At 55.6% G+C, this 21566-nt stretch overlaps 9 non-coding genes across 9 annotated transcripts; all 9 read right to left on the reverse strand.

The window, feature by feature from the left end:
- Positions 1 to 671: 671 nt before the first annotated feature.
- LOC132596912 (small nucleolar RNA SNORD116) lies at positions 672 to 763 on the reverse strand. Its single transcript, XR_009563233.1, has one exon. It is a non-coding gene; the product is annotated as a small nucleolar RNA SNORD116 (small nucleolar RNA).
- A 2407-nt stretch (positions 764 to 3170) lies between these two features.
- On the reverse strand, positions 3171 to 3262 carry LOC132596930 (small nucleolar RNA SNORD116). Its single transcript, XR_009563251.1, has one exon. It is a non-coding gene; the product is annotated as a small nucleolar RNA SNORD116 (small nucleolar RNA).
- Positions 3263 to 5729: 2467 nt separating this feature from the next.
- LOC132596913 (small nucleolar RNA SNORD116) lies at positions 5730 to 5821 on the reverse strand. The gene has a single exon (XR_009563234.1). It is a non-coding gene; the product is annotated as a small nucleolar RNA SNORD116 (small nucleolar RNA).
- Positions 5822 to 8230: 2409 nt separating this feature from the next.
- Positions 8231 to 8322, reverse strand: LOC132596931 (small nucleolar RNA SNORD116). The gene has a single exon (XR_009563252.1). It is a non-coding gene; the product is annotated as a small nucleolar RNA SNORD116 (small nucleolar RNA).
- Positions 8323 to 10789: 2467 nt separating this feature from the next.
- Positions 10790 to 10881, reverse strand: LOC132596914 (small nucleolar RNA SNORD116). The gene has a single exon (XR_009563235.1). It is a non-coding gene; the product is annotated as a small nucleolar RNA SNORD116 (small nucleolar RNA).
- Positions 10882 to 13290: 2409 nt separating this feature from the next.
- LOC132596932 (small nucleolar RNA SNORD116) lies at positions 13291 to 13382 on the reverse strand. Its single transcript, XR_009563253.1, has one exon. It is a non-coding gene; the product is annotated as a small nucleolar RNA SNORD116 (small nucleolar RNA).
- A 2467-nt stretch (positions 13383 to 15849) lies between these two features.
- On the reverse strand, positions 15850 to 15941 carry LOC132596915 (small nucleolar RNA SNORD116). Its single transcript, XR_009563236.1, has one exon. It is a non-coding gene; the product is annotated as a small nucleolar RNA SNORD116 (small nucleolar RNA).
- Positions 15942 to 18350: 2409 nt separating this feature from the next.
- On the reverse strand, positions 18351 to 18442 carry LOC132596933 (small nucleolar RNA SNORD116). Its single transcript, XR_009563254.1, has one exon. It is a non-coding gene; the product is annotated as a small nucleolar RNA SNORD116 (small nucleolar RNA).
- A 2467-nt stretch (positions 18443 to 20909) lies between these two features.
- Positions 20910 to 21001, reverse strand: LOC132596916 (small nucleolar RNA SNORD116). Its single transcript, XR_009563237.1, has one exon. It is a non-coding gene; the product is annotated as a small nucleolar RNA SNORD116 (small nucleolar RNA).
- Between the last annotated feature and the right edge of the window lie 565 nt (positions 21002 to 21566).

Consider the following 21566-nt stretch of genomic DNA (forward strand, 5'->3'; position numbering starts at 1 on the left):
AGCCAGCCATTTCATGTGTCTTTATAGGTAGCCTTGCCCTTCCCTCTCCACTGGGATCCCAACGTGTCATGGAAAGATGCCAGAGCCACCCCTCACCAAAGAAGCTTGCTGTGACTTATCTTGACTAAGGCATTTTCTAGCCTGTTCACACAGCACACACAAGCCGGAAACAACCCGAGGAGGAGCCATCAGCTTGGCCAACCGCCCGGGGACAATGGCCCATTGGATTTCTCCCCTCATCATGAGAAACCTAAACTGCATCTGGTCTCCCAAGCAGAACATGACAAAGAGCCAGCCCTAGGCCAGGAATCCTGCTCTGACCCTGAGCATAGACTTCTCTTTCCGTGAGGGCACAAGGCAACGAGTAGCCGGTGGCGGCGGCCTGTAGAACTCAAATGCAGTCGATAGGACCACCAATGGTTCACGCTTCCTTTCCTAGCCGCATGCTCGTCCGTGGCAGGGGACAGAAGTCCTGGCTCGACCAAGGAACCCAGAGACGGCACGCTGTCCCTAGCCTTCCCACCTGGATTGGCATCCCAGGCTCCTTTCCCAATGGCTCTTCTCCCCACGAGGCGGCCACAACCCTCCACTTGAACAACGTGGCTGTACACACACACGGCAGCAAACGCAACCTCAACCTCTCCCTACTTTCCTTTTGGGAGCCACGTGCTGGACCTCAGTTCCGATGAGGAGACGGTAGGGTTTTCTCACTCATTTTGTTCAGATTTCCAAGGAATGCATTTGTGGGGGTCATCATCGATCCAAGCACATGCTCAAACGCCGGACATGCAAAGTTGCAGATTCCACCAAGGGACGGCCAGTGAGCTGAATCATGTCAGCATACAGAAGCGGCCAGATCTGAGCCATGGGGCAGGAAATGCAGCCAGTTCTCAGGTCATCGAAGCTCATGTTCCCCAGGAAAAAGACAGAAGATGAGGCTGTAGCACCGGTTTTCAGTTCCTGTGGCCAAACCTCTAGGTTTTAGCAAAGAAGTGCCACTTACCGCAACAAGGTTTAAACCAGGAACCTCATGGAATGTGCGCCAACACCCCTGCGAGACTCCTCCTCCTCCCTTCACCAGGTATTATGGATTATACGGAGGGTCCCAGGCTGCTCTGCTGCTGGGATTCCGTCCCTGGCAGTCCACCTGGCTCGGGCTGAGAGAACACACGCGTGCTTGAGGATGGTGCACGGGCGCACCGAGGGAAAGGGCGATACCATCTAGTGATGCGTGCTCTATATCCCCTCAACATTTCATTTGCTGCCCATCGTGCCTGGGTGTCCGCACGTAAATGTGAAAGCAATGTGGCGTAGACGGTTTCACAGCGTGCCGCCATCAGGACAAAGAGCCCCGCTGTCCAACAACACCCTGGCCTCGGGCCCTGCAATTCCTCTCCTGAGCACTCTCCCCTCCATCACAGCTAAAGGATGTCTTCCGGAAACCCTGAGACACGCTCAGGGCAACTGTGCCTCCTCAGACTAAGAGCCGGTGACCTTTGGGGAACACACCAACTCTAAGCACACATGGCTCCACACAGTGGACGCGCCCGGAAGATCAAGAGATCTTCCACAAGGGAAGGGCACACGGCCGAATATGACGGCCTCCACCAAAAGCGGCTCATAGGGACCCACGACAAGGGCACGTGAGGAACACCTGGACTAATCAAGGCAGACTCACCAGCAGGCATACTTCCTGGCCTGCTGTTAGGACAGACGACCTACCCTTGTCGTACACACAAAGGTAATGGCATGGAAACCATTACGATGCCCAACGTGGCGGGGCAAAGTGTTGCAGCAATTGGGTCTCTTGCAGTGCTGCCTGGCACTTTCACACTCTGGGTCCGTCAGTGACGTGACCTCGGTGAAACCGTGAGGCCCAGGTCCTCTAGAAGCAACGTGTTACCTACAGCCGCGCAACAAGAGAACCCGGCCAACAGCCTAGACACCTGAACCGGTATGACTTCTCTGGACTGTGGCCAGGCACGCCGTACACCACAGTCTCAAAGCACCAGCGGGTGGCAGGAGAAAAGATCCCCGCACCACACATCCTCTCGGGCCCGGAAACCTGTAGCCTTTCCTTGGCAGCCGACTCCCTTTCCGCGTGGTTTTGCCCAAAGACCTCCGGAAGGTCTGCAATCCTCAGGGACTGCTAGGTGGGCTGGGTGTAGTACCGATGCAGGGCTGTACTGAGGAACACCTTCACATCTTCAACACAGGGAGAACGTGGACAGACAGGGACAAAACACCCCACGGCCTCCAAATCAGCCCCCATGAGAAGACACCATACTGTGCCACGAAGGCAACCATTCCCTGGCACAGGGACCCGCCATGAAGTAAACTGACCAAGGAGGGGAAACAAGCGAGACACGCCACAGATGTGCTCCCGTGTTCCCTCTCTACACTTGCCTCCAAATGTCCCTGAGGGAATACCAAAAGTGTTCCCGGAAGCCTATGACCACCATCGATCTATCCACCCACCAGTAAACCTGTGGGATTAGCCAGCCATCTCTCGTGTCTGTTTCATTCGCCTTGCCCTCCTCTCTCCACCGGGATCCCAACGTGTCAGGGAAAGATGCCAGAGCCACCCCTCACCAAAGAAGCTTGCTGTGACTTATCTTCACTAAGGCATTTTCTAGCCCTTTCACACAGCACACACAAGCCAGACACAACCCGAGGAGGAGCCCTTAGCTTGGCCAACCTCCCGGTGACAATGGCCCATTGGATTTCTCCCCTTATCAGGAGAAACCTAAACTGCATCTGGTCTCCCAAGCAGAACATGGCAAAGAAGCCTGCCCTAGGCCAGGAATCCTGCTCTGACCCTGAGCCTACAGACTTCCGTTTCTTTGCGGGCACAAGGCAACGAGTAGCCGGTGGCGGAGGCCTGTAGAACTCAAGGGCAGGCGACCGGACCACCAAGGGCTCACGCTTCCTCTCCTACCCGAATGCTGAACCGTGGCAGGGGACAGCAGTCCCGGCTAGACCAAGGAACCCACAGACGGCACGCTCTCCCTAGCCTTCCCTCCTGGATTGGCATCCCAGGCTCCTTTCCCAATGCCTCTTCTCCCCATCAGACGGCCACAAGCCTCAACTTAAACAGCGTGGCTGTGGACACCCACGGGAGCAAATGCAACGCGAACCTCTCCCTACTTTCCTTTTGGGAGCCACGTGTTGGACCTCAGTTCCAAGGAGGAGACGGCAGGGATTTCTCACTCATTTTGTTCAGATTTCCAAGGAATGCGTTTGTGGAAGTCATCGTCGAGCCAAGCACATGCTCAAACGCTGGACATGCAAACTTGCAGATTCCACCACGGTACGGACAGCGAGCTGAATCACGTCAGCATACGGAAGTGAACAAAGCAAAGCCATTGGGGAAGGAAATGCAGCCAGTTCTCAGGGCATCGAAGCTCGGGTTCCCATGGAAAAGGCCACAAGGTGAGGGTGTAGCCCCGTTGCACATGTTCCCTTGGTCAAACCTCTAGGTTTCAGGAAAGAGGTGCTACTTACCGCAACAAGGGTTAAACCAGGATCCTCATGGAATGCGGGCCAACACCCCTGTGAGACTCCTCCTCCTCACTTCACCGGGTGTCAGGGATTATACAGATGGTCCCAGGTTGATCTGCTGCTGGAATTCCTTTCCTGGCATTCCACCTGGCTCGGGGTGAGAGAACACATGCGTTCTTTAGGAGGGTGCACGGGTGCACCGAGCGAAAGGGCGATGTCCCTCAGTGATGCGTGCTCTGTCTCCCCTCGACATTTAATTTGCTGCAGATCTTGCCTGTGGGTCCGCAGGGAAACGTGAAAGCAACATAGAGCTGACGCCTTCAGAGGGTGCGGCCATCAGGACATAGAGCACCGCTGTCCAAAATCCCCCTGGTCTCGGGCACTGCAATTCCACTCCTGAGTGCTCTCCCATCCACCACAGCAGAAGGATGTCTTCCTAAGCCCCTGAGACACCCTCTGGGCAACTGTGGCCCCTCAGACTAAGAGCCGGTGCCATCTAGGGGAACACGCCCGCCCTTGGCACATATTCTTCCACACAAGTGCCACGCTCTTACGGGGAAGAGATCTTCCACAAGGGAAGGGGCCTTGGCCGAATATGACGGCCTTCATCAAAAGCAGCTCGAAGGGAACCGTGACAAAGGGCACGTGAGGAACAGCTGGACTGATCAAGGGAGACTCACCAGTAGGCACACTTCCTGAGCTGCTGCCAAGACAGGTGACCTACCCTTGGTTCACACACAGAGGTAATGACATGGGAAACATTCTGAAGCCCAACGTGGTGGGGAAACCCTTGCAACCAAATGGCATGGGAGCCATTCCAATGCCCATTGTGGCGGAGAACACCATTGCACCAACGGGGTCAACTGCAGTGGTACCTGGCACATTCACACTCCGGGCCCGTCAGTGACGTGACCTCGGAGAAACAGTGAGGCCCAGGTCTTCTAGAAGCAATGTGTGACCCACAGCCATGCAATTAAGAGAACCCAGCCAACAGCCTAGACACTTGAACCGCTATGACTCGTCTGGCCTGTGGCCAGGCACACCGGATACCACAGTCTGGATGCACCAGCGCGTGGCAGTAAAAATGACCCCCGCACCACACACCCTCACCCGCCTTTCAATCTATAGCCTTTCCTTGGCAGCCGACTCCCTTTTTTCCGCATGGTTGTGCCCAGTGACCTCCGGGAAGAGCTGCAAACCTCAGGGAACGCTATGTGGGCCAGGTTTAGTAAAGATGTTGGGCTGGACTCAGGAACACCCTCACGCCTTCAACACAGGGGGAACGTGGACAGACAGGGACGAAACACCCCACGACCTCCAAATCAGCCCCCATGAGAAGACACCATACTGTGCCACAAAGGCAACCATTCACTAGCATAGGGACCCGCCATGAAGTAAATCGACCAAGGAGGGGAAAAAGGCGGGACAGTCCACAGAAGTTCTCCCGTGTTCCCTCTCTACACGTGCCTCCAAATGCTCCTGAGGGGATATCAAAAGTGTTCCTGGAAGCCTATGGCCTCTGTCAATCTGTCCACCCACAAGTAGACATGTGGGCTTAGCCAGCCATTTCATGTGTCTTTATAGGTAGCCTTGCCCTTCCCTCTCCACCGGGATCCCAACGTGTCATGGAAAGATGCCAGAGCCACCCCTCACCAAAGAAGCTTGCTGTGACTTATCTTGACTAAGGCATTTTCTAGCCTGTTCACACAGCACACACAAGCCGGAAACAACCCGAGGAGGAGCCATCAGCTTGGCCAACCGCCCGGGGACAATGGCCCATTGGATTTCTCCCCTCATCATGAGAAACCTAAACTGCATCTGGTCTCCCAAGCAGAACATGACAAAGAGCCAGCCCTAGGCCAGGAATCCTGCTCTGACCCTGAGCATAGACTTCTCTTTCCGTGAGGGCACAAGGCAACGAGTAGCCGGTGGCGGCGGCCTGTAGAACTCAAATGCAGTCGATAGGACCACCAATGGTTCACGCTTCCTTTCCTAGCCGCATGCTCGTCCGAGGCAGGGGACAGAAGTCCTGGCTCGACCAAGGAACCCAGAGACGGCACGCTGTCCCTAGCCTTCCCACCTGGATTGGCATCCCAGGCTCCTTTCCCAGTGGCTCTTCTCCCCACGAGACGGCCACAACCCTCCACTTGAACAACGTGGCTGTACACACACACGGCAGCAAACGCAACCTCAACCTCTCCCTACTTTCCTTTTGGGAGCCACGTGCTGGACCTCAGTTCCGATGAGGAGACGGTAGGGTTTTCTCACTCATTTTGTTCAGATTTCCAAGGAATGCATTTGTGGGGGTCATCATCGATCCAAGCACATGCTCAAACGCCGGACATGCAAAGTTGCAGATTCCACCAAGGGACGGCCAGTGAGCTGAATCATGTCAGCATACAGAAGCGGCCAGATCTGAGCCATGGGGCAGGAAATGCAGCCAGTTCTCAGGTCATCGAAGCTCATGTTCCCCAGGAAAAAGACAGAAGATGAGGCTGTAGCACCGGTTTTCAGCTCCCGTGGCCAAACCTCTAGGTTTTAGCAAAGAAGTGCCACTTACCGCAACAAGGTTTAAACCAGGATCCTCATGGAATGTGCGCCAACACCCCTGCGAGACTCCTCCTCCTCCCTTCACCAGGTATTATGGATTATACGGATGGCCCCAGGCTGCTCTGCTGCTGGGATTCCGTCCCTGGCAGTCCACCTGGCTCGGGCTGAGAGAACACACGCGTGCTTGAGGATGGTGCACGGGCGCACCGAGGGAAAGGGCGATACCATCTAGTGATGCGTGCTCTATATCCCCTCAACATTTCATTTGCTGCCCATCGTGCCTGGGTGTCCGCACGTAAATGTGAAAGCAATGTGGCGTAGACGCCTTCACAGCGTGCCGCCATCAGGACAAAGAGCCCCGCTGTCCAACAACACCCTGGCCTCGGGCCCTGCAATTCCTCTCCTGAGCACTCTCCCCTCCATCACAGCTAAAGGATGTCTTCCGGAAACCCTGAGACACGCTCAGGGCAACTGTGCCTCCTCAGACTAAGAGCCGGTGACCTTTGGGGAACACACCAACTCTAAGCACACATGGCTCCACACAGTGGACGCGCCCGGAAGATCAAGAGATCTTCCACAAGGGAAGGGCACACGGCCGAATATGACGGCCTCCACCAAAAGCGGCTCATAGGGACCCACGACAAAGGGCACGTGAGGAACACCTGGACTAATCAAGGCAGACTCACCAGCAGGCATACTTCCTGGCCTGCTGTTAGGACAGACGACCTACCCTTGTCGTACACACAAAGGTAATGGCATGGGAACCATTACGATGCCCAACGTGGCGGGGCAAACTGTTGCAGCAATTGGGTCTCTTGCAGTGCTGCCTGGCACTTTCGCACTCTGGGTCCGTCAGTGACGTGACCTCGGTGAAACCGTGAGGCCCAGGTCCTCTAGAAGCAACGTGTTACCTACAGCCGCGCAACAAGAGAACCCGGCCAACAGCCTAGACACCTGAACCGGTATGACTTCTCTGGACTGTGGCCAGGCACGCCGTACACCACAGTCTCAAAGCACCAGCGGGTGGCAGGAGAAAAGATCCCCGCACCACACATCCTCTCGGGCCCGGAAACCTGTAGCCTTTCCTTGGCAGCCGACTCCCTTTCCGCGTGGTTTTGCCCAAAGACCTCCGGGAAGGTCTGCAATCCTCAGGGACTGCTAGGTGGGCTGGGTGTAGTACCGATGCAGGGCTGTACTGAGGAACACCTTCACATCTTCAACACAGGGAGAACGTGGACAGACAGGGACAAAACACCCCACGGCCTCCAAATCAGCCCCCATGAGAAGACACCATACTGTGCCACGAAGGCAACCATTCCCTGGCACAGGGACCCGCCATGAAGTAAACTGACCAAGGAGGGGAAACAAGCGAGACACGCCACAGATGTGCTCCCGTGTTCCCTCTCTACACTTGCCTCCAAATGTCCCTGAGGGAATACCAAAAGTGTTCCCGGAAGCCTATGACCACCATCGATCTATCCACCCACCAGTAAACCTGTGGGATTAGCCAGCCATCTCTCGTGTCTGCTTCATTCGCCTTGCCCTCCTCTCTCCACCGGGATCCCAACGTGTCAGGGAAAGATGCCAGAGCCACCCCTCACCAAAGAAGCTTGCTGTGACTTATCTTCACTAAGGCATTTTCTAGCCCTTTCACACAGCACACACAAGCCAGACACAACCCGAGGAGGAGCCCTTAGCTTGGCCAACCTCCCCGTGACAATGGCCCATTGGATTTCTCCCCTTATCAGGAGAAACCTAAACTGCATCTGGTCTCCCAAGCAGAACATGGCAAAGAAGCCTGCCCTAGGCCAGGAATCCTGCTCTGACCCTGAGCCTACAGACTTCCGTTTCTTTGCGGGCACAAGGCAACGAGTAGCCGGTGGCGGAGGCCTGTAGAACTCAAGGGCAGGCGACCGGACCACCAAGGGCTCACGCTTCCTCTCCTACCCGAATGCTGAACCGTGGCAGGGGACAGCAGTCCCGGCTAGACCAAGGAACCCACAGACGGCACGCTCTCCCTAGCCTTCCCTCCTGGATTGGCATCCCAGGCTCCTTTCCCAATGCCTCTTCTCCCCATCAGACGGCCACAAGCCTCAACTTAAACAGCGTGGCTGTGGACACCCACGGGAGCAAATGCAACGCGAACCTCTCCCTACTTTCCTTTTGGGAGCCACGTGTTGGACCTCAGTTCCAAGGAGGAGACGGCAGGGATTTCTCACTCATTTTGTTCAGATTTCCAAGGAATGCGTTTGTGGAAGTCATCGTCGAGCCAAGCACATGCTCAAACGCTGGACATGCAAACTTGCAGATTCCACCACGGTACGGACAGCGAGCTGAATCACGTCAGCATACGGAAGTGAACAAAGCAAAGCCATTGGGGAAGGAAATGCAGCCAGTTCTCAGGGCATCGAAGCTCGGGTTCCCATGGAAAAGGCCACAAGGTGAGGGTGTAGCCCCGTTGCACATGTTCCCTTGGTCAAACCTCTAGGTTTCAGGAAAGAGGTGCTACTTACCGCAACAAGGGTTAAACCAGGATCCTCATGGAATGCGGGCCAACACCCCTGTGAGACTCCTCCTCCTCACTTCACCGGGTGTCAGGGATTATACAGATGGTCCCAGGTTGATCTGCTGCTGGAATTCCTTTCCTGGCATTCCACCTGGCTCGGGGTGAGAGAACACATGCGTTCTTTAGGAGGGTGCACGGGTGCACCGAGCGAAAGGGCGATGTCCCTCAGTGATGCGTGCTCTGTCTCCCCTCGACATTTAATTTGCTGCAGATCTTGCCTGTGGGTCCGCAGGGAAACGTGAAAGCAACATAGAGCTGACGCCTTCAGAGGGTGCGGCCATCAGGACATAGAGCACCGCTGTCCAAAATCCCCCTGGTCTCGGGCACTGCAATTCCACTCCTGAGTGCTCTCCCATCCACCACAGCAGAAGGATGTCTTCCTAAGCCCCTGAGACACCCTCTGGGCAACTGTGGCCCCTCAGACTAAGAGCCGGTGCCATCTAGGGGAACACGCCCGCCCTTGGCACATATTCTTCCACACAAGTGCCACGCTCTTACGGGGAAGAGATCTTCCACAAGGGAAGGGGCCTTGGCCGAATATGACGGCCTTCATCAAAAGCAGCTCGAAGGGAACCGTGACAAAGGGCACGTGAGGAACAGCTGGACTGATCAAGGGAGACTCACCAGTAGGCACACTTCCTGAGCTGCTGCCAAGACAGGTGACCTACCCTTGGTTCACACACAGAGGTAATGACATGGGAAACATTCTGAAGCCCAACGTGGTGGGGAAACCCTTGCAACCAAATGGCATGGGAGCCATTCCAATGCCCATTGTGGCGGAGAACACCATTGCACCAATGGGGTCAACTGCAGTGGTACCTGGCACATTCACACTCCGGGCCCGTCAGTGACGTGACCTCGGAGAAACAGTGAGGCCCAGGTCTTCTAGAAGCAATGTGTGACCCACAGCCATGCAATTAAGAGAACCCAGCCAACAGCCTAGACACTTGAACCGCTATGACTCGTCTGGCCTGTGGCCAGGCACACCGGATACCACAGTCTGGATGCACCAGCGCGTGGCAGTAAAAATGACCCCCGCACCACACACCCTCACCCGCCTTTCAATCTATAGCCTTTCCTTGGCAGCCGACTCCCTTTTTTCCGCATGGTTGTGCCCAGTGACCTCCGGGAAGAGCTGCAAACCTCAGGGAACGCTATGTGGGCCAGGTTTAGTAAAGATGTTGGGCTGGACTCAGGAACACCCTCACGCCTTCAACACAGGGGGAACGTGGACAGACAGGGACAAAACACCCCACGACCTCCAAATCAGCCCCCATGAGAAGACACCATACTGTGCCACAAAGGCAACCATTCACTAGCATAGGGACCCGCCATGAAGTAAATCGACCAAGGAGGGGAAAAAGGCGGGACAGTCCACAGAAGTTCTCCCGTGTTCCCTCTCTACACGTGCCTCCAAATGCTCCTGAGGGGATATCAAAAGTGTTCCTGGAAGCCTATGGCCTCTGTCAATCTGTCCACCCACAAGTAGACATGTGGGCTTAGCCAGCCATTTCATGTGTCTTTATAGGTAGCCTTGCCCTTCCCTCTCCACCGGGATCCCAACGTGTCATGGAAAGATGCCAGAGCCACCCCTCACCAAAGAAGCTTGCTGTGACTTATCTTGACTAAGGCATTTTCTAGCCTGTTCACACAGCACACACAAGCCGGAAACAACCCGAGGAGGAGCCATCAGCTTGGCCAACCGCCCGGGGACAATGGCCCATTGGATTTCTCCCCTCATCATGAAAAACCTAAACTGCATCTGGTCTCCCAAGCAGAACATGACAAAGAGCCAGCCCTAGGCCAGGAATCCTGCTCTGACCCTGAGCATAGACTTCTCTTTCCGTGAGGGCACAAGGCAACGAGTAGCCGGTGGCGGCGGCCTGTAGAACTCAAATGCAGTCGATAGGACCACCAATGGTTCACGCTTCCTTTCCTAGCCGCATGCTCGTCCGTGGCAGGGGACAGAAGTCCTGGCTCGACCAAGGAACCCAGAGACGGCACGCTGTCCCTAGCCTTCCCACCTGGATTGGCATCCCAGGCTCCTTTCCCAGTGGCTCTTCTCCCCACGAGACGGCCACAACCCTCCACTTGAACAACGTGGCTGTACACACACACGGCAGCAAACGCAACCTCAACCTCTCCCTACTTTCCTTTTGGGAGCCACGTGCTGGACCTCAGTTCCGATGAGGAGACGGTAGGGTTTTCTCACTCATTTTGTTCAGATTTCCAAGGAATGCATTTGTGGGGGTCATCATCGATCCAAGCACATGCTCAAACGCCGGACATGCAAAGTTGCAGATTCCACCAAGGGACGGCCAGTGAGCTGAATCATGTCAGCATACAGAAGCGGCCAGATCTGAGCCATGGGGCAGGAAATGCAGCCAGTTCTCAGGTCATCGAAGCTCATGTTCCCCAGGAAAAAGACAGAAGATGAGGCTGTAGCACCGGTTTTCAGCTCCCGTGGCCAAACCTCTAGGTTTTAGCAAAGAAGTGCCACTTACCGCAACAAGGTTTAAACCAGGATCCTCATGGAATGTGCGCCAACACCCCTGCGAGACTCCTCCTCCTCCCTTCACCAGGTATTATGGATTATACGGATGGCCCCAGGCTGCTCTGCTGCTGGGATCCCGTCCCTGGCAGTCCACCTGGCTCGGGCTGAGAGAACACACGCGTGCTTGAGGATGGTGCACGGGCGCACCGAGGGAAAGGGCGATACCATCTAGTGATGCGTGCTCTATATCCCCTCAGCATTTCATTTGCTGCCCATCGTGCCTGGGTGTCCGCACGTAAATGTGAAAGCAATGTGGCGTAGACGCCTTCACAGCGTGCCGCCATCAGGACAAAGAGCCCCGCTGTCCAACAACACCCTGGCCTCGGGCCCTGCAATTCCTCTCCTGAGCACTCTCCCCTCCATCACAGCTAAAGGATGTCTTCCGGAAACCCTGAGACACGCTCAGGGCAACTGTGCCTCCTCAGACTAAGAGCCGGTGACCTTTGGGGAACACACCAACTCTAAGCACACATGGCTCCACACAGTGGACGCGCCCGGAAGATCAAGAGATCTTCCACAAGGGAAGGGCACACGGCCGAATATGACGGCCTCCACCAAAAGCGGCTCATAGGGACCCACGACAAAGGGCACGTGAGGAACACCTGGACTAATCAAGGCAGACTCACCAGCAGGCATACTTCCTGGCCTGCTGTTAGGACAGACGACCTACCCTTGTCGTACACACAAAGGTAATGGCATGGGAACCATTACGATGCCCAACGTGGCGGGGCAAACTGTTGCAGCAATTGGGTCTCTTGCAGTGCTGCCTGGCACTTTCGCACTCTGGGTCCGTCAGTGACGTGACCTCGGTGAAACCGTGAGGCCCAGGTCCTCTAGAAGCAACGTGTTACCTACAGCCGCGCAACAAGAGAACCCGGCCAACAGCCTAGACACCTGAACCGGTATGACTTCTCTGGACTGTGGCCAGGCACGCCGTACACCACAGTCTCAAAGCACCAGCGGGTGGCAGGAGAAAAGATCCCCGCACCACACATCCTCTCGGGCCCGGAAACCTGTAGCCTTTCCTTGGCAGCCGACTCCCTTTCCGCGTGGTTTTGCCCAAAGACCTCCGGGAAGGTCTGCAATCCTCAGGGACTGCTAGGTGGGCTGGGTGTAGTACCGATGCAGGGCTGTACTGAGGAACACCTTCACATCTTCAACACAGGGAGGACGTGGACAGACAGGGACAAAACACCCCACGGCCTCCAAATCAGCCCCCATGAGAAGACACCATACTGTGCCACGAAGGCAACCATTCCCTGGCACAGGGACCCGCCATGAAGTAAACTGACCAAGGAGGGGAAACAAGCGAGACATGCCACAGATGTGCTCCCGTGTTCCCTCTCTACACTTGCCTCCAAATGTCCCTGAGGGAATACCAAAAGTGTTCCCGGAAGCCTATGACCACCATCGATCTATCCACCCACCAGTAAACCTGTGGGATTAGCCAGCCATCTCTCGTGTCTGCTTCATTCGCCTTGCCCTCCTCTCTCCACCGGGATCCCAACGTGTCAGGGAAAGATGCCAGAGCCACCCCTCACCAAAGAAGCTTGCTGTGACTTATCTTCACTAAGGCATTTTCTAGCCCTTTCACACAGCACACACAAGCCAGACACAACCCGAGGAGGAGCCCTTAGCTTGGCCAACCTCCCGGTGACAATGGCCCATTGGATTTCTCCCCTTATCAGGAGAAACCTAAACTGCATCTGGTCTCCCAAGCAGAACATGGCAAAGAAGCCTGCCCTAGGCCAGGAATCCTGCTCTGACCCTGAGCCTACAGACTTCCGTTTCTTTGCGGGCACAAGGCAACGAGTAGCCGGTGGCGGAGGCCTGTAGAACTCAAGGGCAGGCGACCGGACCACCAAGGGCTCACGCTTCCTCTCCTACCCGAATGCTGAACCGTGGCAGGGGACAGCAGTCCCGGCTAGACCAAGGAACCCACAGACGGCACGCTCTCCCTAGCCTTCCCTCCTGGATTGGCATCCCAGGCTCCTTTCCCAATGCCTCTTCTCCCCATCAGACGGCCACAAGCCTCAACTTAAACAGCGTGGCTGTGGACACCCACGGGAGCAAATGCAACGCGAACCTCTCCCTACTTTCCTTTTGGGAGCCACGTGTTGGACCTCAGTTCCAAGGAGGAGACGGCAGGGATTTCTCACTCATTTTGTTCAGATTTCCAAGGAATGCGTTTGTGGAAGTCATCGTCGAGCCAAGCACATGCTCAAACGCTGGACATGCAAACTTGCAGATTCCACCACGGTACGGACAGCGAGCTGAATCACGTCAGCATACGGAAGTGAACAAAGCAAAGCCATTGGGGAAGGAAATGCAGCCAGTTCTCAGGGCATCGAAGCTCGGGTTCCCATGGAAAAGGCCACAAGGTGAGGGTGTAGCCCCGTTGCACATGTTCCCTTGGTCAAACCTCTAGGTTTCAGGAAAGAGGTGCTACTTACCGCAACAAGGGTTAAACCAGGATCCTCATGGAATGCGGGCCAACACCCCTGTGAGACTCCTCCTCCTCACTTCACCGGGTGTCAGGGATTATACAGATGGTCCCAGGTTGATCTGCTGCTGGAATTCCTTTCCTGGCATTCCACCTGGCTCGGGGTGAGAGAACACATGCGTTCTTTAGGAGGGTGCACGGGTGCACCGAGCGAAAGGGCGATGTCCCTCAGTGATGCGTGCTCTGTCTCCCCTCGACATTTAATTTGCTGCAGATCTTGCCTGTGGGTCCGCAGGGAAACGTGAAAGCAACATAGAGCTGACGCCTTCAGAGGGTGCGGCCATCAGGACATAGAGCACCGCTGTCCAAAATCCCCCTGGTCTCGGGCACTGCAATTCCACTCCTGAGTGCTCTCCCATCCACCACAGCAGAAGGATGTCTTCCTAAACCCCTGAGACACCCTCTGGGCAACTGTGGCCCCTCAGACTAAGAGCCGGTGCCATCTAGGGGAACATGCCCGCCCTTGGCACATATTCTTCCACACAAGTGCCACGCTCTTACGGGGAAGAGATCTTCCACAAGGGAAGGGGCCTTGGCCGAATATGACGGCCTTCATCAAAAGCAGCTCGAAGGGAACCGTGACAAAGGGCACGTGAGGAACAGCTGGACTGATCAAGGGAGACTCACCAGTAGGCACACTTCCTGAGCTGCTGCCAAGACAGGTGACCTACCCTTGGTTCACACACAGAGGTAATGACATGGGAAACATTCTGAAGCCCAACGTGGTGGGGAAACCCTTGCAACCAAATGGCATGGGAGCCATTCCAATGCCCATTGTGGCGGAGAACACCATTGCACCAACGGGGTCAACTGCAGTGGTACCTGGCACATTCACACTCCGGGCCCGTCAGTGACGTGACCTCGGAGAAACAGTGAGGCCCAGGTCTTCTAGAAGCAATGTGTGACCCACAGCCATGCAATTAAGAGAACCCAGCCAACAGCCTAGACACTTGAACCGCTATGACTCGTCTGGCCTGTGGCCAGGCACACCGGATACCACAGTCTGGATGCACCAGCGCGTGGCAGTAAAAATGACCCCCGCACCACACACCCTCACCCGCCTTTAAATCTATAGCCTTTCCTTGGCAGCCGACTCCCTTTTTTCCGCATGGTTGTGCCCAGTGACCTCCGGGAAGAGCTGCAAACCTCAGGGAACGCTATGTGGGCCAGGTTTAGTAAAGATGTTGGGCTGGACTCAGGAACACCCTCACGCCTTCAACACAGGGGGAACGTGGACAGACAGGGACAAAACACCCCACGACCTCCAAATCAGCCCCCATGAGAAGACACCATACTGTGCCACAAAGGCAACCATTCACTAGCATAGGGACCCGCCATGAAGTAAATCGACCAAGGAGGGGAAAAAGGCGGGACAGTCCACAGAAGTTCTCCCGTGTTCCCTCTCTACACGTGCCTCCAAATGCTCCTGAGGGGATATCAAAAGTGTTCCTGGAAGCCTATGGCCTCTGTCAATCTGTCCACCCACAAGTAGACATGTGGGCTTAGCCAGCCATTTCATGTGTCTTTATAGGTAGCCTTGCCCTTCCCTCTCCACCGGGATCCCAACGTGTCATGGAAAGATGCCAGAGCCACCCCTCACCAAAGAAGCTTGCTGTGACTTATCTTGACTAAGGCATTTTCTAGCCTGTTCACACAGCACACACAAGCCGGAAACAACCCGAGGAGGAGCCATCAGCTTGGCCAACCGCCCGGGGACAATGGCCCATTGGATTTCTCCCCTCATCATGAGAAACCTAAACTGCATCTGGTCTCCCAAGCAGAACATGACAAAGAGCCAGCCCTAGGCCAGGAATCCTGCTCTGACCCTGAGCATAGACTTCTCTTTCCGTGAGGGCACAAGGCAACGAGTAGCCGGTGGCGGCGGCCTGTAGAACTCAAATGCAGTCGATAGGACCACCAATGGTTCACGCTTCCTTTCCTAGCCGCATGCTCGTCCGTGGCAGGGGACAGAAGTCCTGGCTCGACCAAGGAACCCAGAGACGGCACGCTGTCCCTAGCCTTCCCACCTGGATTGGCATCCCAGGCTCCTTTCCCAATGGCTCTTCTCCCCACGAGACGGCCACAACCCTCCACTTGAACAACGTGGCTGTACACACACACGGCAGCAAACGCAACCTCAACCTCTCCCTACTTTCCTTTTGGGAGCCACGTGCTGGACCTCAGTTCCGATGAGGAGACGGTAGGGTTTTCTCACTCATTTTGTTCAGATTTCCAAGGAATGCATTTGTGGGGGTCATCATCGATCCAAGCACATGCTCAAACGCCGGACATGCAAAGTTGCAGATTCCACCAAGGGACGGCCAGTGAGCTGAATCATGTCAGCATACAGAAGCGGCCAGATCTGAGCCATGGGGCAGGAAATGCAGCCAGTTCTCAGGTCATCGAAGCTCATGTTCCCCAGGAAAAAGACAGAAGATGAGGCTGTAGCACCGGTTTTCAGCTCCCGTGGCCAAACCTCTAGGTTTTAGCAAAGAAGTGCCACTTACCGCAACAAGGTTTAAACCAGGATCCTCATGGAATGTGCGCCAACACCCCTGCGAGACTCCTCCTCCTCCCTTCACCAGGTATTATGGATTATACGGATGGCCCCAGGCTGCTCTGCTGCTGGGATCCCGTCCCTGGCAGTCCACCTGGCTCGGGCTGAGAGAACACACGCGTGCTTGAGGATGGTGCACGGGCGCACCGAGGGAAAGGGCGATACCATCTAGTGATGCGTGCTCTATATCCCCTCAGCATTTCATTTGCTGCCCATCGTGCCTGGGTGTCCGCACGTAAATGTGAAAGCAATGTGGCGTAGACGCCTTCACAGCGTGCCGCCATCAGGACAAAGAGCCCCGCTGTCCAACAACACCCTGGCCTCGGGCCCTGCAATTCCTCTCCTGAGCACTCTCCCCTCCATCACAGCTAAAGGATGTCTTCCGGAAACCCTGAGACACGCTCAGGGCAACTGTGCCTCCTCAGACTAAGAGCCGGTGACTTTTGGGGAACACACCAACTCTAAGCACACATGGCTCCACACAGTGGACGCGCCCGGAAGATCAAGAGATCTTCCACAAGGGAAGGGCACACGGCCGAATATGACGGCCTCCACCAAAAGCAGCTCATAGGGACCCACGACAAAGGGCACGTGAGGAACACCTGGACTAATCAAGGCAGACTCACCAGCAGGCATACTTCCTGGCCTGCTGTTAGGACAGACGACCTACCCTTGTCGTACACACAAAGGTAATGGCATGGGAACCATTACGATGCCCAACGTGGCGGGGCAAACTGTTGCAGCAATTGGGTCTCTTGCAGTGCTGCCTGGCACTTTCGCACTCTGGGTCCGTCAGTGACGTGACCTCGGTGAAACCGTGAGGCCCAGGTCCTCTAGAAGCAACGTGTTACCTACAGCCGCGCAACAAGAGAACCCGGCCAACAGCCTAGACACCTGAACCGGTATGACTTCTCTGGACTGTGGCCAGGCACGCCGTACACCACAGTCTCAAAGCACCAGCGGGTGGCAGGAGAAAAGATCCCCGCACCACACATCCTCTCGGGCCCGGAAACCTGTAGCCTTTCCTTGGCAGCTGACTCCCTTTCCGCGTGGTTTTGCCCAAAGACCTCCGGGAAGGTCTGCAATCCTCAGGGACTGCTAGGTGGGCTGGGTGTAGTACCGATGCAGGGCTGTACTGAGGAACACCTTCACATCTTCAACACAGGGAGAACGTGGACAGACAGGGACAAAACACCCCACGGCCTCCAAATCAGCCCCCATGAGAAGACACCATACTGTGCCACGAAGGCAACCATTCCCTGGCACAGGGACCCGCCATGAAGTAAACTGACCAAGGAGGGGAAACAAGCGAGACACGCCACAGATGTGCTCCCGTGTTCCCTCTCTACACTTGCCTCCAAATGTCTCTGAGGGAATACCAAAAGTGTTCCCGGAAGCCTATGACCACCATCGATCTATCCACCCACCAGTAAACCTGTGGGATTAGCCAGCCATCTCTCGTGTCTGCTTCATTCGCCTTGCCCTCCTCTCTCCACCGGGATCCCAACGTGTCAGGGAAAGATGCCAGAGCCACCCCTCACCAAAGAAGCTTGCTGTGACTTATCTTCACTAAGGCATTTTCTAGCCCTTTCACACAGCACACACAAGCCAGACACAACCCGAGGAGGAGCCCTTAGCTTGGCCAACCTCCCGGTGACAATGGCCCATTGGATTTCTCCCCTTATCAGGAGAAACCTAAACTGCATCTGGTCTCCCAAGCAGAACATGGCAAAGAAGCCTGCCCTAGGCCAGGAATCCTGCTCTGACCCTGAGCCTACAGACTTCCGTTTCTTTGCGGGCACAAGGCAACGAGTAGCCGGTGGCGGAGGCCTGTAGAACTCAAGGGCAGGCGACCGGACCACCAAGGGCTCACGCTTCCTCTCCTACCCGAATGCTGAACCGTGGCAGGGGACAGCAGTCCCGGCTAGACCAAGGAACCCACAGACGGCACGCTCTCCCTAGCCTTCCCTCCTGGATTGGCATCCCAGGCTCCTTTCCCAATGCCTCTTCTCCCCATCAGACGGCCACAAGCCTCAACTTAAACAGCGTGGCTGTGGACACCCACGGGAGCAAATGCAACGCGAACCTCTCCCTACTTTCCTTTTGGGAGCCACGTGTTGGACCTCAGTTCCAAGGAGGAGACGGCAGGGATTTCTCACTCATTTTGTTCAGATTTCCAAGGAATGCGTTTGTGGAAGTCATCGTCGAGCCAAGCACATGCTCAAACGCTGGACATGCAAACTTGCAGATTCCACCACGGTACGGACAGCGAGCTGAATCACGTCAGCATACGGAAGTGAACAAAGCAAAGCCATTGGGGAAGGAAATGCAGCCAGTTCTCAGGGCATCGAAGCTCGGGTTCCCATGGAAAAGGCCACAAGGTGAGGGTGTAGCCCCGTTGCACATGTTCCCTTGGTCAAACCTCTAGGTTTCAGGAAAGAGGTGCTACTTACCGCAACAAGGGTTAAACCAGGATCCTCATGGAATGCGGGCCAACACCCCTGTGAGACTCCTCCTCCTCACTTCACCGGGTGTCAGGGATTATACAGATGGTCCCAGGTTGATCTGCTGCTGGAATTCCTTTCCTGGCATTCCACCTGGCTCGGGGTGAGAGAACACATGCGTTCTTTAGGAGGGTGCACGGGTGCACCGAGCGAAAGGGCGATGTCCCTCAGTGATGCGTGCTCTGTCTCCCCTCGACATTTAATTTGCTGCAGATCTTGCCTGTGGGTCCGCAGGGAAACGTGAAAGCAACATAGAGCTGACGCCTTCAGAGGGTGCGGCCATCAGGACATAGAGCACCGCTGTCCAAAATCCCCCTGGTCTCGGGCACTGCAATTCCACTCCTGAGTGCTCTCCCATCCACCACAGCAGAAGGATGTCTTCCTAAACCCCTGAGACACCCTCTGGGCAACTGTGGCCCCTCAGACTAAGAGCCGGTGCCATCTAGGGGAACACGCCCGCCCTTGGCACATATTCTTCCACACAAGTGCCACGCTCTTACGGGGAAGAGATCTTCCACAAGGGAAGGGGCCTTGGCCGAATATGACGGCCTTCATCAAAAGCAGCTCGAAGGGAACCGTGACAAAGGGCACGTGAGGAACAGCTGGACTGATCAAGGGAGACTCACCAGTAGGCACACTTCCTGAGCTGCTGCCAAGACAGGTGACCTACCCTTGGTTCACACACAGAGGTAATGACATGGGAAACATTCTGAAGCCCAACGTGGTGGGGAAACCCTTGCAACCAAATGGCATGGGAGCCATTCCAATGCCCATTGTGGCGGAGAACACCATTGCACCAACGGGGTCAACTGCAGTGGTACCTGGCACATTCACACTCCGGGCCCGTCAGTGACGTGACCTCGGAGAAACAGTGAGGCCCAGGTCTTCTAGAAGCAATGTGTGACCCACAGCCATGCAATTAAGAGAACCCAGCCAACAGCCTAGACACTTGAACCGCTATGACTCGTCTGGCCTGTGGCCAGGCACACCGGATACCACAGTCTGGATGCACCAGCGCGTGGCAGTAAAAATGACCCCCGCACCACACACCCTCACCCGCCTTTAAATCTATAGCCTTTCCTTGGCAGCCGACTCCCTTTTTTCCGCATGGTTGTGCCCAGTGACCTCCGGGAAGAGCTGCAAACCTCAGGGAACGCTATGTGGGCCAGGTTTAGTAAAGATGTTGGGCTGGACTCAGGAACACCCTCACGCCTTCAACACAGGGGGAACGTGGACAGACAGGGACAAAACACCCCACGACCTCCAAATCAGCCCCCATGAGAAGACACCATACTGTGCCACAAAGGCAACCATTCACTAGCATAGGGACCCGCCATGAAGTAAATCGACCAAGGAGGGGAAAAAGGCGGGACAGTCCACAGAAGTTCTCCCGTGTTCCCTCTCTACACGTGCCTCCAAATGCTCCTGAGGGGATATCAAAAGTGTTCCTGGAAGCCTATGGCCTCTGTCAATCTGTCCACCCACAAGTAGACATGTGGGCTTAGCCAGCCATTTCATGTGTCTTTATAGGTAGCCTTGCCCTTCCCTCTCCACCGGGATCCCAACGTGTCATGGAAAGATGCCAGAGCCACCCCTCACCAAAGAAGCTTGCTGTGACTTATCTTGACTAAGGCATTTTCTAGCCTGTTCACACAGCACACACAAGCCGGAAACAACCCGAGGAGGAGCCATCAGCTTGGCCAACCGCCCGGGGACAATGGCCCATTGGATTTCTCCCCTCATCATGAGAAACCTAAACTGCATCTGGTCTCCCAAGCAGAACATGACAAAGAGCCAGCCCTAGGCCAGGAATCCTGCTCTGACCCTGAGCATAGACTTCTCTTTCCGTGAGGGCACAAGGCAACGAGTAGCCGGTGGCGGCGGCCTGTAGAACTCAAATGCAGTCGATAGGACCACCAATGGTTCACGCTTCCTTTCCTAGCCGCATGCTCGTCCGTGGCAGGGGACAGAAGTCCTGGCTCGACCAAGGAACCCAGAGACGGCACGCTGTCCCTAGCCTTCCCAACTGGATTGGCATCCCAGGCTCCTTTCCCAATGGCTCTTCTCCCCACGAGACGGCCACAACCCTCCACTTGAACAACGTGGCTGTACACACACACGGCAGCAAACGCAACCTCAACCTCTCCCTACTTTCCTTTTGGGAGCCACGTGCTGGACCTCAGTTCCGATGAGGAGACGGTAGGGTTTTCTCACTCATTTTGTTCAGATTTCCAAGGAATGCATTTGTGGGGGTCATCATCGATCCAAGCACATGCTCAAACGCCGGACATGCAAAGTTGCAGATTCCACCAAGGGACGGCCAGTGAGCTGAATCATGTCAGCATACAGAAGCGGCCAGATCTGAGCCATGGGGCAGGAAATGCAGCCAGTTCTCAGGTCATCGAAGCTCATGTTCCCCAGGAAAAAGACAGAAGATGAGGCTGTAGCACCGGTTTTCAGCTCCCGTGGCCAAACCTCTAGGTTTTAGCAAAGAAGTGCCACTTACCGCAACAAGGTTTAAACCAGGATCCTCATGGAATGTGCGCCAACACCCCTGCGAGACTCCTCCTCCTCCCTTCACCAGGTATTATGGATTATACGGATGGCCCCAGGCTGCTCTGCTGCTGGGATCCCGTCCCTGGCAGTCCACCTGGCTCGGGCTGAGAGAACACACGCGTGCTTGAGGATGGTGCACGGGCGCACCGAGGGAAAGGGCGATACCATCTAGTGATGCGTGCTCTATATCCCCTCAACATTTCATTTGCTGCCCATCGTGCCTGGGTGTCCGCACGTAAATGTGAAAGCAATGTGGCGTAGACGCCTTCACAGCG

Source organism: Globicephala melas, chromosome 2 (genome assembly GCF_963455315.2).
Source record: "Globicephala melas chromosome 2, mGloMel1.2, whole genome shotgun sequence".
Lineage (NCBI taxonomy): Eukaryota > Metazoa > Chordata > Mammalia > Artiodactyla > Delphinidae > Globicephala > Globicephala melas.